Source organism: Microtus oregoni, unplaced genomic scaffold (assembly GCF_018167655.1).
Source record: "Microtus oregoni isolate MIOR12 unplaced genomic scaffold, Mior012 000026F_ref0000081, whole genome shotgun sequence".
Taxonomy (NCBI): Eukaryota; Metazoa; Chordata; class Mammalia; order Rodentia; family Cricetidae; genus Microtus; species Microtus oregoni.
In genome coordinates, this window is record NW_024543085.1 from 22,945,348 (window position 1) to 22,961,462 (window position 16,115).

Genomic DNA, 16,115 nt, shown 5'->3' on the forward strand with positions numbered 1-16,115 from the left:
TGCAGTATATAGGTTGATGTTTACTATTTAAAATGCAATAGCAGTAGAAAGTTTAAAAATGAAAAATAAGTTAGACATCAGCTATAACTTAACTGTCTGATTTTGAAGATGAGGAACCTGGGAATTTTGAGAATAACAGTCACAAGGCACATAGAACACAATCTAGAAACTTTTCAAGTGTCAGATTAAAAACTTAGTATTTTGTTCTTCTTCTGGGAGAAAATATTCTAAATGTACAGAGCTTGGGGTATGAGGAAAAAAAGAATAAAAAGAAAAAGAACATATTAGAAATTCCTACCTATCATCCCAACCTATGCAAATTTATTCATCTGAAACTAAAGCATGTACTTCAGACTTGCTCATGGATCCCAGGTATGTGTAATAAATAATCTTTAAATACAGTAAGTATTTATTTTCCTAACATTATGTATACTTCTTCTAAATTTAGTGGGTTATAGTAAAATGGTTAATACCGGGGTGTTTATACTGCAATAAAGTCAGTTAACTGCTTATTCAATAATCTTCATTTGAAATTAGACATTTTTCTTCAGCTGTCAATCATTTCTCTCACTCTGTTCTTTTCAATCCCATTGGCTGGGTCTCTGGACCTCCAAGCCTGTCATGACGCTAAATTCTGCTCTTCCACTTAATACATGAATTTTCTTTCATTTTTCTATTTCTAATAACCATTCTCCAAAACTAAATGCCTTTTCTCCCAACCTCAAAATCTACACATACTTGATGCTGTCAATACTTGCAACTAGACATAGTAGAAATCCAAAAAAAGAGATTAAAATACTATATCAAATTAGTAATCAATTAAAGTCATTTGGGAAAAAATAATGTCTTGGAAAAAAAGAATTGTATAGCATTTTTGTCACTTGACTGCAAAACTCATGATTGTAATTGCTTTGTCTCTAGAAACAACTGCATCTAAGTCACACTCAGTCTAAAGTTGGTTTTTCATTGTCACAGCTAAAATGACTATTTTCCTAAAACCTCCTTTTAAGGATATTTGAGTTTAGAAAACTAGGAAACACAGCAAGTTTTCACCAAGAGGACCTCCAAGACTCCAACCAAGGCTACAGAGGCCCCTCAGCAGTATGATCTAAGTCACATATCATGCAGGTATGGGAACTAGCTCCTCTCCATGTCTCTGTATTCCCCTCACATCTTGAATGCCAGGACAGTGACAGTGATGTTAAGCCCAAAATTTCATTATCTTCCCTGGGAAGCAAGTTTTCCAGCTCTGCCTCAAATTTATCTCCCACAGTTTTAACCACAAAATAGACAACTCATAAATATATTTTAAAGAAAGACAACAGCAACTGAAATATCGGTTATTTTTTAGACTCTTATCAAGTTTTCAGATACTCTGGTAAGTTCTGAATTGATGATTTTTCCCAGGACATGAGCCCGAGACCTGAGCAATCCTGGAAAAGCCATGGTATTTGGTGAGGAAACAAAGGGCAGGAAAGTCAGGGAGAGAAAACTGTCTAAGATTGAGCCCTGGATGGTTACCCACTGTTTCCTTAACATTGATCTACTGAGCTTAATGAATCAATGTGAAGTTCAGTCGGCTTACAGCTGCTATTCCAAATCTCGCCCATCCCCACAAATACAGACTCTCACAACCACCCTACATTTGCTGGACTCAAATCTCCTGACATGGAGACACAAAGGATCTGTTATTTCAAATACTGTGCAGAAAACTGTGACCTGGCCAGGCTGGTCTGGGTACTGTATCTTGGGACCCATGACTTCCTAATCTACTAATCATAAAATTAAAAATATAAATTGATCCAGATTATTTTATGGTATGGCTGTATGAAGATAATTCTTTCACTTGAGTGCAATAAAAGAAAATCTAATGCATAGGAAAAATATTATCTTGAAATGAACATTTTATCCTACAAACAGAGCAAGAAATTAAAAACATATATGGAAAAGGTTTCTGAGCTGATTCTTAGTGGAAAATTAAGACTTCGTCAATTGACAGGAATGGACACAGCAGAAATTGTAGTACCTTTTACTAATGAGGAATTTCTTCTTTATGGGCAGAAAAATGAATATTTAAAAAGCTTGCAGTAACTCTTTGGGAGAGATTAACAACAGATATCCCAAAAGCAAGAGACTTTAATTCATAAAAAGAACCAATTGGGTCCTTTCTCACATGGTATAGGAAACACCAATCTCTGGAGTCCCTACAGTCTGTACTGATGTAAATAAATCAGGAAAAGCAGGTTGTAAATTTAGGCAGGTTAGGAAATTTAACTAAAGTGTCTCAAACTCCTTAGGATTTTGTGCAAAATTCAGAATTATATGCCGTTCTCGTGGTATTAATGGATTTAACAGAACTCCTCAAGAAACTCACTGACTCTCAGTATGAAGAAGGAGTTGCTTTACATATTGAAACCACTGAACATATTCCTTATGAATCCTAATTAACTCCACAATTTATACAATTACAGGAAATAGTTAGGAATAGGGATAATCTCATATATATTACAAATCAGATCCCATATAGGTTTGCCAGGTCCTCTAGCACATGATAATAAAGAAAAATTCTTATTAGTAAGAATTGTGCTGGGGGTCTCAGAATTTTGTTTAAAAAAAAAAAGCACCATGTCAATAGCAAATGTCTGAAAATGGATTTTTCCATCATTTGGTAGCAAGCCAAAGAAATTATAAGGAAATGTTCTACTTGTTCCTTGTATAATCAGATTCCATTATCTGCAGGAAGTAACCCTAAAGTTATGAAAAGAAATGAAATTTGGTCAAAAGATATGTTTCATTTTACAAAATTTGGAAAATTAAAATATGTACACCATACAGTATATATGTTTTCAGGATTCCATTGGGCAACTGCTTTGAGTTCTGAAAAGGCTGATTCTGTAATCACATACTTTAAGAAGTCATGGCTTACATGGGAATACCTATACAAATTAAAACTGACAATGTTCCAACATATGTCTCTAGCAAAATGAAATAGTTTTTGCATATTATAATATAAGGCATATTACAGCAATACCACACAATCCAATAGGATAAGAAGTTGTAGAAAGATATAATCATAATTTAAAAGAAATGCCTCATAAATAGAAAGGGTTAAAAAAGATTCCCAGAGATAGGTTACATAATGCCTTACTAACTTTGAATTTTCTAAATGCTGATGATAAAAGAACAACAGTTGTTGATAGAGATTGGGCAATAAAAAAAATGCTACTGAACTCAATCAGCCTATGTGTTTTAAAGATGTGTTGACTTCTGAATGGAAACCAGGATATGTGTTACACTGGGGAAGGGTTTTGCTTTTGTTTCCACAAGAGAAGAAAAGCTATGGACACCACCAAAATAAATAAAGATTTGATGCAAACAGGAGAGACCTCTTAATAAGAAGAAGTGATAGTTTGTCAACTGATGAGGCAAGCCAACATGTAGTAAAGAAAACTCAGCCTATAAGGTTTGGGGTTGAGTTATGTTTTTGTCTATACAAGAAAATAGAAATACCTATCTTCAGGAAGTCAAAAGACCTTGGAAATCTAGACATCTAAAGAAGAAGGGAAAACTATCTACAAAAAATTACCAAGCAAAGAAAAATCAGGCCTAATGATACAAACACTATTCGCAGGATAAAATCTCACTACCTAAAAATTAAAATCTCTTTACTTCTCAAAGATTTGTAATCTTGACTCAACTGAAAATAAAGCTAACTTTGAAATTAGAGTATGACTTTCTCATTCTCTAAATCCAAGAATGTTGTTAAAAGAAAAATTCAGAATCTGTCTCATAACAGAAGAACCACCTGGTGTGAGACAGAAAAAAAAAACAATATCTAGGGACTATTTTTGTCACAAATCTCTTTTTCATCATATTTAATTTTGACCCTTTAGAACATTTCTTTAAATATAATACTATCTTAAAATTTAAATGTTCCATTTTGATATTAATGTTTAAATTTTCCACACTGAACAATAAACTTTCCTAACAGTGATCTCTGAAGTCTCCCAAAGAATGATTGAACCCCACACAGTAATTTTACCTAGATCATATAATGTCATTGAGCTTATAAAGACTGAAAGATCAGTCTTGGACTAAAAATTGCTTAGGACAATTCCAAGGTCCATCTAATCAGTTGAGATGGTCCACCTTCTTATCCCACTCTAGTAAGAATTTCAGAGAGCTTTACCCATTACTCAGATACTGGCTACAAATGTTAGTTACATCAGGTCTTCATGAGATTTAACAATTTTTGTAATCTTTTACTTGTTCCCATAGAGATACAGTATCTTTCCAGACAACAGGAAGTAATTCTAAAAAAAACAATATCCCCTCCCAGCAGGGTGTGATGGATGGTCTTGGTTTTCCTTAAGGCTGGATAACTGCCATCTGTTAGGGATTGATAATAAGTTATTATAAAGTTATAGGCAGAACAATAGAGATTAGACTCAGGGATCTCATATGGAATAAGAAAAAGGGGGGATAGATATGATAGGATAATAAGGTATATTATTATATTTACTTGCAAAATAAAAAAGGAACTATCAGTTTTAGATAATTTGTATTGGTATAGAATCTTATATATTGATACAAATCCGAAGTTAGTTTTCTACTCCTGTTTAAGGTAATTTGTATATTGATACAAATTCAAAATTATTTTGTTATATTCAATATATGTTCCAACTTATGTTTTAAAATATTTTTCTATATTGAAACAAATGTAATTTATTTTTTCATACTGTATTTATTCTTTGTATATGTTTAAAATAGATCTGTATATTGATGCAAATTAAGGTTATTTTTGTCATATCACATTATACACGTCTATCTCTGGTTAAGATAGTTTTGAATATACTTATACCTACATTCTTAAAATATACTTCTGTTTACAGATTGCTTATTTTTATAATGTGATGCTTTCATCTTTAAGCTATATAAGTTAATAAGAATTACAGGTTTCACAGGGCAGGATTCCCGGCCCTCTCTCTAGCAGGGCAGGAAAGGGAGTAGGGAGTGTGGGGGAATGGAAGGAAATTGGGAGGAGGGAAGGAAGTGTAAATAATTGAATAGAAAAACAAAAATTAAAAAGAAATTTAAAAAAAGAATTACAGGTTAGTAGTTACCCATGTGTGTCAAACTTATTATAATCATGTTAGGTTTTCTAGGTACACAGGGATATATTAAACATATATAGATAATCTTCAAACACTTCAAAAACATACAGAATATGGAATTTAAAATGTTTTAATAACTTAGAATTTTGTTGACATAAGACATGACTGCTCCTGGCAACTCCAATCTACACCCAAGAAAAAGTTGGGCACTGAAGACACTCCAAATCAAGTTTATTTTCTTTTTGGCAAAACTAGCATATTAGGCAAAAAGTTGCTCTTGCCTCAACTGCTGACAGTAAATATACTGTCCATCTAGACAAGCAAGATACAAAGGAGAGAAACTATTAAACCTTGCCAAGACAGATAAGAAAGTCCTTCAGATTTTCCTGCTTCTGAAAATTGTCTGTCAGATATTCTAGGCCTATATCCAAAGTTGGAAGCCCCAATGTTGCAGAGAAACATTGGGTGACTGTCCAGGAGCCAGCTGTTTCTGTCATTTCTTGCAATTTTTGGAAGTTTCTTGCTTGCACTTACTGCTTACTTAGGTAATATTACCTTCCTTCTCAGGTCTTTAATAGAGTTGAAGACTAGTTAGTTATAATCTTCCTGAATCTTAGCTAAGGGCATATTAGGTAAAAGACTTAGACTCTTCAGGAAAGACAACTATTGGAATAATCGCTAATTTTCCAATTACCTATGGCGCTGCTTCATTTTGCATTTGTGAATGTGTTGTTTTCATTTCATCCCTTAATAAAGAGACTTTCAAGGGTTCTCACTTTAATTCTTCCTCCCTTTTGTCCATTGATGAAGAGTTTAAGGCCTTGCAGTCACTATTCAGTATCTGTGTGATGTTCCCTTCTAGATTCCCAGTGAAATAATATTCACAAATATTTAAGAAGTTTCTCTAAGAAAACATGGTGGCATTCACCTGTAAACTGCAATATATATACATATATATGTATATATGTATATATATATATACATATATACATATATATGTAAAACAAAGCAAAAACCTACATGGACAACTGTTGTATTTCATTGTTTCAGGAATAAAGCTGAAAGAAATAAATCAGGCATACATAGATGCATTTAAAAATATTTTTGGTTTATGATTTGCTCAATCTTCATTTGTAAAATGTGTGGATCAAGAGGTATAACTGTATAATTCGCTATTCTATAAATTCCAAACCTTCCATCACATTTTTAGAGATATAGGTGGGCCTGAAGCTCATTCCAAGTAGAAGCCAGAAAAACATGAATGGTCTATTAATAAGAAAGTGTGAAGAATTAAATGTTTTCCTATTGAGAATGTGGAAACAGAAGGTATAAGAGGAGTAGAGAATGTGAGCACAGTGGGAAAGGTTGAAATCCAAAATGCAAAAACAGCCGAGGGAACATATTAAACAGGAATGTACATCTTCCATATGAATCTGTTTATACTGGGCTCAGAGCATTTCCCTATTACATAACCTTTATTCCTCTTTCTCTTCTTCCTCCTCCTCTGTAAATATTGCAATGTATCTAATTTTGTTTTCTTTCTTTCATGCTCTGGTAGGAAAGAGGTAAAAGGAAGATTTCTTTGCCCCACCACTGCAGGCTGATGGTGGCTAACAATCATGCAATTGGCAGAGAACACCTTAGCCTTAGCCAAACTATTTCAAAGTAATTACTGGCCATGAAAAAATTCAGGAATCTTAAAATTTCCCATCAACAAAGGAATATATATATAAAAGTTATACTTATATGAGTTCTTGATTTTTTTCATTGGTCACCATTTGTGATGGTGTATATCTCTAATCACACTATGTAGGGTGCAAAAGCACAATTACAGGGTCAAATAAACCATAATATCCATATTAAAAACCTGTAACCATGATCTGAGGAAATGGAATAGTTGATAAAGAAGTTGTTGTGTAAGCTGAGGAACTAATATAAATCCTCGGCTGCTACATATGACATATATTTGTAATACCAGTGCTGTGGAAGCAGATGGGGAAGACAAAATCCTGGAGGTCACTAGTCAGTCAGCCCACATGAACTAGTGAAGCCACATTCAATAAAAGAATCTGTGTCAAAAACTAAGGTAGAAAGTGTTTGTTAAAGCATTTGTTCAACTATGTTCATAGCAGCATCATTTGTAATAGCCAGAACCTGGAAACAATCTAGATGCCCCTCAATGGAAGAATGGATAAAGAAAGTGTGGAATATATATATATGCATTAGAGTACTACTCAGCGGTAAGAAACAATGACTTCTCGAATTTTGCATGCAAATAGATGAAAATAGAAAACACTATCCTGAGTGAGGTAACCCAGTCCCCAAAAGATGAATATGGTATGTACTCACTCATAAGTGGATCCTAGCCATAAATAAAGGACATTAAGCATATAATTTGTGATCCTAGAGAAGCTAAATAAGAAGGTGAAACTAAAGAAAAACATATAGTTATCCTCCTGGATATTGGAAGTAGACAAGATAAAATTGGGAGCTTGGGGGTGGGGTGGGATGGGGGTAAGGGGAGATGGGGAGAGAGAAGTGAGAAGGGGAAAATGGGGAGAGCTTGGGAGAATAGGACGGTTGGGACGGAGGAAGGGTGAATATGGGAGCAGGGAAGTATATATCTTAATTAAGGAAGCCATTTTAGGGTTGGCAAGAGACTTGAACCTAGAGTGGCTCCCAGAAGCCCAAGGCGATGTCCCCAGCTTGCTCCTTGGGCAGATGAGGAGAGGGAACCTGAACTGGCCCTAACCTATAGCCACACTGATGAATATCTTGCATATCACCATAGAACCTTCATCTGGTGATGGATGGAGATAGAGACACAAATTGGATCACTGGACTGAGTTCCCAAGGTCCAAATGAGGAACAGAAGGAGGGAGAACATGAACAAGGAAGTCAGAACCACGAGGGGTGCACCCGCCCACTGAGACAGTGGGGCTGATCTAATGGGAGCTCACCAAGGCCAGCTAGACTGGGACTGATGGAGCATGTGATCAAACTGGACTCTCTGAACATGGCTGACAATGAGGGCTGATTGAGAAGCCAAGAACAATGGCAATGGGTTTTTGATCCTACTGCACGTACTGGCTTTGTGGGAGCCTAGTCTGTTTGGATGCACACCTTCCTAGACCTGGATGGAGGGGGGAGGACCTTGGACTTCCTACAAGGCAGGGAACGCTGACTGCTCTTTGGACTGGAGAGGGAGGGGGAGAAGGATTTGGGGGGAGGGGGAGGGACATGGGAGGAGAGGAGGAGGTGGAAATTTTTAATAAAAAGAAAAAAGAAACAGAAAAAAAAAGAAAGTGTTTGTTGAGGAGATCCAAAGTTACCCATTAGCCTCCATGCACACATAAATACCCATGTACTCGTATCTATACATCCATGATGTATATACACTGACAACAAGACAGTTCCAAAGTATGGTAAAAAGGAAAGTTTGTATTGTAGATATGAAGGAGAAAACAAGAGGAGGCATATGGAAGAGTCCAGGCCGGAAAGAGAAAGAGAACATGGCCAGCAGATTAGGCCATGAGAGAAGAGAGTAAAGGGGGCAGGGTTGAGGGGGGGGGGGGCAGGGAGATAGAGGGATGAAGGCAGAGACCCAAGACAGCCTACAGCCAAAATAGCAGGGTAAAAAGAAGAATGTGAAGTTACAGGGAGGGAAGTTTCTGAGCTGTAGGAAGTTGGTGAGAGGTGGCTGAGAAGAGCAGCCAGAATGCCAGCATGGACACTAAAATGTGTACCAGGTACTTGCCAGGTACTTGTGATACTGATGGAGCCTGGAGGCCGACAATGCTTTGGTATGCTAGTAGGCACAACAGATAGCCATTTGTCTCTTATGCGAGTAACAAGGGAAAATGACTCCTTTGGTAGAGGAAAATAGCTTCACAAGTTCCTAAGGAATGCTGACTTTTGTCTAACCTCTGGAATTTGGAGAAGTGGGGTTTCTTGTGGACCTGACACATTCCCATGTACATGAAAACACACACACACACACACACAGACATATGCACACACATACAAATGTGAGTAAATACAATGTTATATTATTCCCATGTATTCTATAAACAATTGATTATGATTTTGTTTTAGATTCACCGGAAGTTCTTGCAGTCTATAACGGTATTCCCCATTATCTGTTAAGTAACTAGCACAGATTTATACACACATCTTGATGAACAGATATATAGAGGCATGGAAAGACAAAATAAAGTTGTTTTTCCTTGATTGTTCTTTCAGTGTGATCCAGCTTCATATTGTTCATACATAATTGATTCCTATGCATTCAACCATGTTAGAGCATCTTAGTAAAGAGACTTGGTAGGATTTTCACTATTCCTGCTGCTTATGTTCTTAGCCAGAAGTAAGACTCAGTTAGCATGTGTGAAGAGTAATAATATTCCAGCTCGCACCATTTTTCTTTTTAGATTTTTTTAGGGGTGTGGGTTTGAAACAGGGTCTCCTATATTCCAGACTGGTTTTGAACTCATTATTCTTCTGCCTCAGCCTCCAGAATACTGGGATTACAGTTATACAGGACTTCTTCTGGACCATCCTACCATTTAAAGTGAAAGTTGGGAAGGCTGCCCACTGAGTGGTAACCTTATAGAATCAGCAGACACTATAAAGATTTCTCCCGTGAGCAGCGAAAGCATACGTCAACAGACTGAACCGTATTTCGAAATTTGAAAAGAAACAGCTTATTTTTGTCTCAGGCTGTTTGGATGGTGCATTTATCTCTGCAACTGTGTGACTCTCATGGTAATGCTTAGGGTTTTGTAGCAGCAGGAGCCGGCTCTTCCCTTTCTAAATCTGATTCTCTCATTCATCTACAGTTTTGAAAGCTGACAGTGACTCGTGAACTTAATTGGCTATAAAATTTCATTATGCTATACTTTCTAAAGTTAGCATTAATGCATTACTGTAAAGCACTAAATATTGTCAAAGGCTGTCAGCCATCCATTTAAAATGCCACTGTAAAGTTGTGACGGGTTTTAGTGTATGGCTTAAAATTAACCGCATACAGCAACAAAGATCTCTTGCATGTTGGGAGATGAAGTCACCCACTATTGTACAGCAAGATTGATGCTTTCATTAATGAAATCTCAAACTTCTGAGTGCACATTATGTTTCTGGAAAACGCTCAATGTGTGTGAGTCCAAAAGATATCATGTGGACCTCGGTTCAGGTAGTTCATAATCTTTGGTGTATCATCTTGGTGTTTATTGCTTCTTTTAAAACAAATATTGAAATTATTTTTCAGCAAAGCATTTTTATTTTATTGAAAATATATTTATTTTCTCACATGGTTTCCCCTCCCCCAACTCCTTCCAAATACTGCACAACTCCCCACCCACCCAATGCCATGCCTTTTCTTATTCTCTCTCTTCAGAAAAACAATCAGGCAAACAAACACACGGTAAGAATTAAAATAAAAGAAATAAAACACAAATTGAAATCCTCTTATAAAAGAATTATACAAGAAAAATGCTTTTTTTTGTTGTTGTTGTTGTTCTCCAATGGAGTCTCACTATTTATTGTTTCTTACCAAAAGGAAAAATCAGCTCAAATTTACAAACCGCTGTTTAGGTTAAAATGGGAGATGCTGAGCCAAGCTGGGCAGTAATTTACAGGTGGGGGAAAGACATTTATTATTGCACAGTTTTGCTTTCTATGCATTTCCCACTTTTCTGGATAGATTTCAGTTTAGTAAAATTGGAATTTCAGAGAGTTGTGTTCATTTTCTTGAAATTAGGCATGCATAACTTCAATATATAACAGAGTAAACATAGTTCAATTTAAAGCAAAGAGGTAAAATAAATTGGACAGAAGAAATAAACCTTATCAGTTGCTGTATTCACAGGAAACCAAACATTCCAATTGTTTGCATCTTTTTTATTATTGCTGTCTTCATTGGGTTGGTAATCCTCTCAGACTCTAAATTCATATGTTAAAAAGTATTTCTTCTAGAACATTCCTCCCTGGTGTTTTCTTAAGTATGCAGCAAGTGTTTTAAATAATTAAACCATTTCCTCGAAGTTGCTTCCGAGAGATTGGTGAGAGGAGAGGAGCATTTGTGAGCCTGCCATGAATAAATGTATCAGGAAGAGAATTTAAGAGTCATTCGGAATTCCACAGGAGTTCCACAGCCCTTACTCAAGGCCACCACGATCATGACAGGAATGGGTCACATGTGCTTTCTCTAACGCAGCACACAGAGGCTGTGATTGCGGAACATAGTGACTTTTAAACCATTAGGATCCTCAGTGTTTCTAAAACACTGTTCTCTCAAGAGCAGTCAAGCTGTTGAGTTGACCAGCGTAGGCATCTTTTACTGGGTGTGTATTGAGCTCAGAGACAGAATAAAGAGAATATGTGTAAACATGAGGCATAAGAATATCTGTTGGGCACAAAGATACACATGAGAAGTGTGAGACCCCAACTTGAAGGAAAACTTGATCCCTGAGCTCAGGCAAAACTCCGGTTGACAAAAAGGAACAGTTAGCTACAGGAGAGGACCCAACAGTCAGTCATTGTCTTAGTTAGGGTTTTCTATTGCTGTGAAACGGCATCACTACCATGTCAACTTTTAATGCAAACATTTCAGTAAGGGAGCTCACTTACATTTTCAGAAGCTTATTCCTTTATTATCATGGCAGGTGTTATGATTTTGGTCCCTGGTCCCTTTAAGAGGCAAGCCATGCCCACTGCCAGCGACTCCTGACATCTCCTCCCCATCTTGGATCTCCTGGCTGCGGGTGTATTTCTCTGTCTCTTGGGGGCCCTTCTCTCTGTCTCTCTCCTTTCCCTTCTCCTTCTCTCCCTACTCTTTTCTCTCTTCTCTCTCTCTCTCTCTCTGCTCGCTGCCTGCTCAAGGCGGCCGGTTTGGGTGGCTCTCCCGGGAACCACGGGTCTCTGCCTAGGACTGGCTGTGGGCCTGTCTATGCACCCCCAACATTTCTTCGCCACCAGCTGCAGGGATCTCGCCAGCATTTTTAAAAGCAGGGATCTTGGCCATAGGAAGGCAGACATGATACTGCAGGAATAACTGAGAGTCCTACATCTTGCAGGCAAAAGGAAGTTGACTGAGGCACTGGGCAGTATCCTGAACATAAGAAACCTCAAAGCCTGACCCCAAGTGACATGCTTTCTCTAAAAAAAGTCATACCCACATCAACAAAGCCACACCTCCTAATAGTGGCACTTCCTTTAGGGGCCATTTTCTTTCAAACCACTGCAAACAGAAAAGATGAGTAAATATTTATGAGAAGACTCAAAGATAACCAGACTATAAATAAATTACTTATAAAGGTGTAACACTGTAGCCTAGTAAGTATGCTTATCTATGTATATTTCTATGGATTTCTTCAGGTAAGTAATATCCAACTTATAAGGGAATTTACACACAAGATTCTGCTTTATGAATTCTGCGGCAGACTTATTGAGGACCAGTAAAAACAAATGTTTTGAACTAATGAAGTAATTTGAACCTCTGCCTTATCCATTTACAAGGGGCAGAGGAAATGAGAAGATAAGGGTTCTTGGCTGAGAATCTCCAGTCCTCTATATTCATTCTTCGGTAATTTAACCAAGGTAGCTGAAGGGAGCAGGCTCCCAGGAGCCTGCAGCGGACAGACACACCAGGAGACACTTGTAAATCAGCCACTGAAGAGCTCTCCAGTCTACAATAAGTCCTTCCTTTGTGTCTGGCAGGAAATGGAAAGTGCTTCAGGCAGGTGTCAGGTGTCCCCTTCAGGTGTTGAGTTTTCCAGCAATGCCCCAGGGTGTCTGAGGCACTGAAAACCCTGAGGTAAGTAGCAAATAAGATTAAGAGTGTATCTTCGGGCAAAACAGGCAGTTTAAAAGAAAGACATTGAGAAGACTAAGTTATTTCATACCTAGATCCCCAAGTCCCCAAACCAAGAAAAAGTCTGCTTGATTAAATCCAATCATTTGCATTTTCTACATAATTATCTTAGATCCTGCACAGCGGAGACAAATTTTGATTTGAAAGTTTGTATGAAAACGTTGATGAATAGTGAAGTTTTCTTTCTTGAAAGCGTGATATAGATAGCTCCTCTATAGACAAATTTAAATCTTCCTTCCTAATTCCCAGTTCAGCAGAAAAGGGAGACCTAAATGCCACTCTGACCCAGCAGGTCGTAGTCTTCAGACCCTATGACTTGGCTTTAGATATTATTTTTTTTTTCTAATTACAAAAGTAGCATGTTGGATGGGTAGAATTTGGAACACAGTGGATGGCAAAGAGAATAAAGAGCACCACTCAGCAGGCTCTCATTGCCACCATTTGCATACTGGCCTGATGCCTTACAACATTTCTTTTTCTCTTCCTTTAAAAACATTAAAGTGATCTATTCTTTTTAATATTGCTGTATTCGCTCCACTTACAGAGGGGAGTTTTCCTTTATTACAGGAAAGTATGGCTGTTAATACTGTCTTTAAACTTTAATTAAGATTATTGTATAACCTTCCATCATTTAACAGATTTGAATTTTGTGGGTAATTCTTTAATAGGCTCAAAGTGTGTCATTTACGGCAATGTCGAGGGTCGCAGATCAGTTTTTTTTACATTGTGAGCCAGTTCTGCCAATGGTATTTGCTGAATATATATTCTTTTTTCCATCAGTTTTTATGAAGCCACATTAAATACATATCAAAAGTGTATATTTTTTGGATATCTAGCTGAAGTTTCTGCCTGAAGCCATTTATCTCTTTATGTGCCAATACACCATCTTTAGTGGTTATTATGATTTCATAGTGTTAGGTTATTGGTTTATTGGTTGTATCATTAAATATCTTGACTAGTATCACTATTTAAAAAGTGAAGCTTTTAGTAAAATTGAGTCAACTTGTAACTATTAATTACAGAAGATTTGACATAGGATTCACATTAATTTCCCATGAGAAAACATGGGATTTCTGTTTACTAAATTATTTGCTCAGAATCTTTAGCAAATATATGGCACTCATATATTCGATTTTAAGTTAATTTCTCACAATGCCATGTTATGTAGTTTTATGAAATAAGAGCTTTCCATTTGACTTTTAATTTGCTGTTCTTGGCATAATTCATTAATTTCAGTTGATTTTTAATGCTCAATGCCATTTTTTTTCCTCCTGTTTAAGTTCTGTGATTGCTAGAAGGCCCTAGATTTAAATCCTATCTCTTTCAAACATGAAAAATGCAAGAAAGACAAGGCTTCTGGAGCAGATAGATCTAGATTTGGACACTGCCTCAGAGGCTCTTATCGTTCATTTATACAATTGGAATTTACTACCTATGTTACATGGTGTTTGTGAGGATTCAATAAAGTAATGTAGGCCATCTGATAGCCTAGGTAGTGGCACATCATGACTTGATATGTGGGGCTATAAAACATTTAACCTTTTATAATGTTCAACACTGTCCAGATCCCACAAACGTAATAAATCACAACAGAAGTCAAACTCCGGCTAGAGATTCACGCATTTTTTCAACAAACAAGAAATGACACTCACCCTGCATCCCATCGTCCATGGTTCAAATCTTAGGCCTGCCATTCAAATTAGTCCCTTAACCTGCTGTATTTCAGTTGTCCTTTCTGTTAAGAAAATTCTTAAGATGGGCCTTTCCACTGGTGCAAAGAACTCCAATCAAACTAGTTTAGACCGAATTAAAAACGCCGCCCGCGTTTAATAAATGCAGCACTCAGAACTCTCAGGTAGCCAGGAGCATGGGAGGGGGGCAGACAGAGGAAGAGCACATGCAAAACCCAAAACCATGTGTGGGAGTTCTCCTGACCCTTCCCCAGGGAGGGGTCAGCACATGGCAGATTGGGAGTTGGAATCCAGACCAATGTAACTTCCCAGGCCAAGGGATGGGGTGATGCTCCCATCCCAACTTAATATTACACTTTCTATAAAATAAGAATACTAGCATATACTCCACAGGGTTAATATCATAATTAAATGAATATATATATATATATAGGCATATATATATATATGCCTCTCTCTATCTTCTGTCTCCGACTCTTTCTCTGTCTCTCTCTTTTAGTATCTTACTTGTAATTCAGATTATTCTTAGAACTGAGATATTCCTTTTCTTCCCAAGCTGGAAATGTATGTGTAAGCTATCATACCTAGCAAGATGTTATTATTATAATCTTTATTATTGTTATTCAGTTAACAGTTTTGTGACTTGTTAAGCTGTAGGATGTGATGATAATAATAATAATACCTGACTTGTTCCTAATGTCATAGGGAGACACCAAGTTTTAGATCTGAGCAACACAGGGAAATGAGTTAGCTGGATGGGACATATGAGGAAGGCATGGAGGGAGGTATCAGTAGTGGAAAAGCATCAGTAATGGAAATGCAGAAGAGTATGAGGGGTGGAAAAAAGCCTATGAGGCTGAGTAGAGGAAGCAAGACAGTGTCTAGTGGGGCCTAAGAGGAAGATGGAACAGATAGGAATCCTAGCTGTCTCCCTAGATTAAGTTAATCTTCTTCTTAAGAGCGGTAGAAAATAAGAGAACAATAGATTGACCAGAGTTCCCGTTCAGAAAGAAGCCTGCGTCAGGAGAACAGGGAGGAAGTTCTCTGCACTGGCAAAATTGGCCCACTACTTGGAAAACAAGGTTGGAATCCTTGCTTTAGCTATCACATTGACAATCAAAAAAAGAATTACTGCAAAAATAAATCTACTCAATGATAGACAAATGCACAGAGTCTTAAAGATTAAATACAGATACTTTCTACCATCTTGGCAACAGCCTGAACTGCTTTGAATTTCCATGGAATCCTTTGGCCAACAACTCAATTGGGTGTAACCCAGTCCTAGTCTTGAAGCTGTGCTTGAAGACAAGAGATGGCCAGTAGCGACACCATCTCCTTCATTATTTGTACACAACATAATTGAACATGGAGAGGACAGGCTCGTGTCTACATAGAACCTTTACCTGTATGTTCTGTTGTCTTTGGTGTGGAGAGGTAATC

General features: G+C 37.2%; 1 protein-coding gene across 3 annotated transcripts in view; it reads right to left on the reverse strand.

Moving 5' to 3' along the window:
* Window positions 1-16,115, reverse strand: part of Grm8 (glutamate metabotropic receptor 8) — an 837,648-nt gene that overhangs the window by 317,559 nt on the left and 503,974 nt on the right. The window lies entirely within an intron of this gene.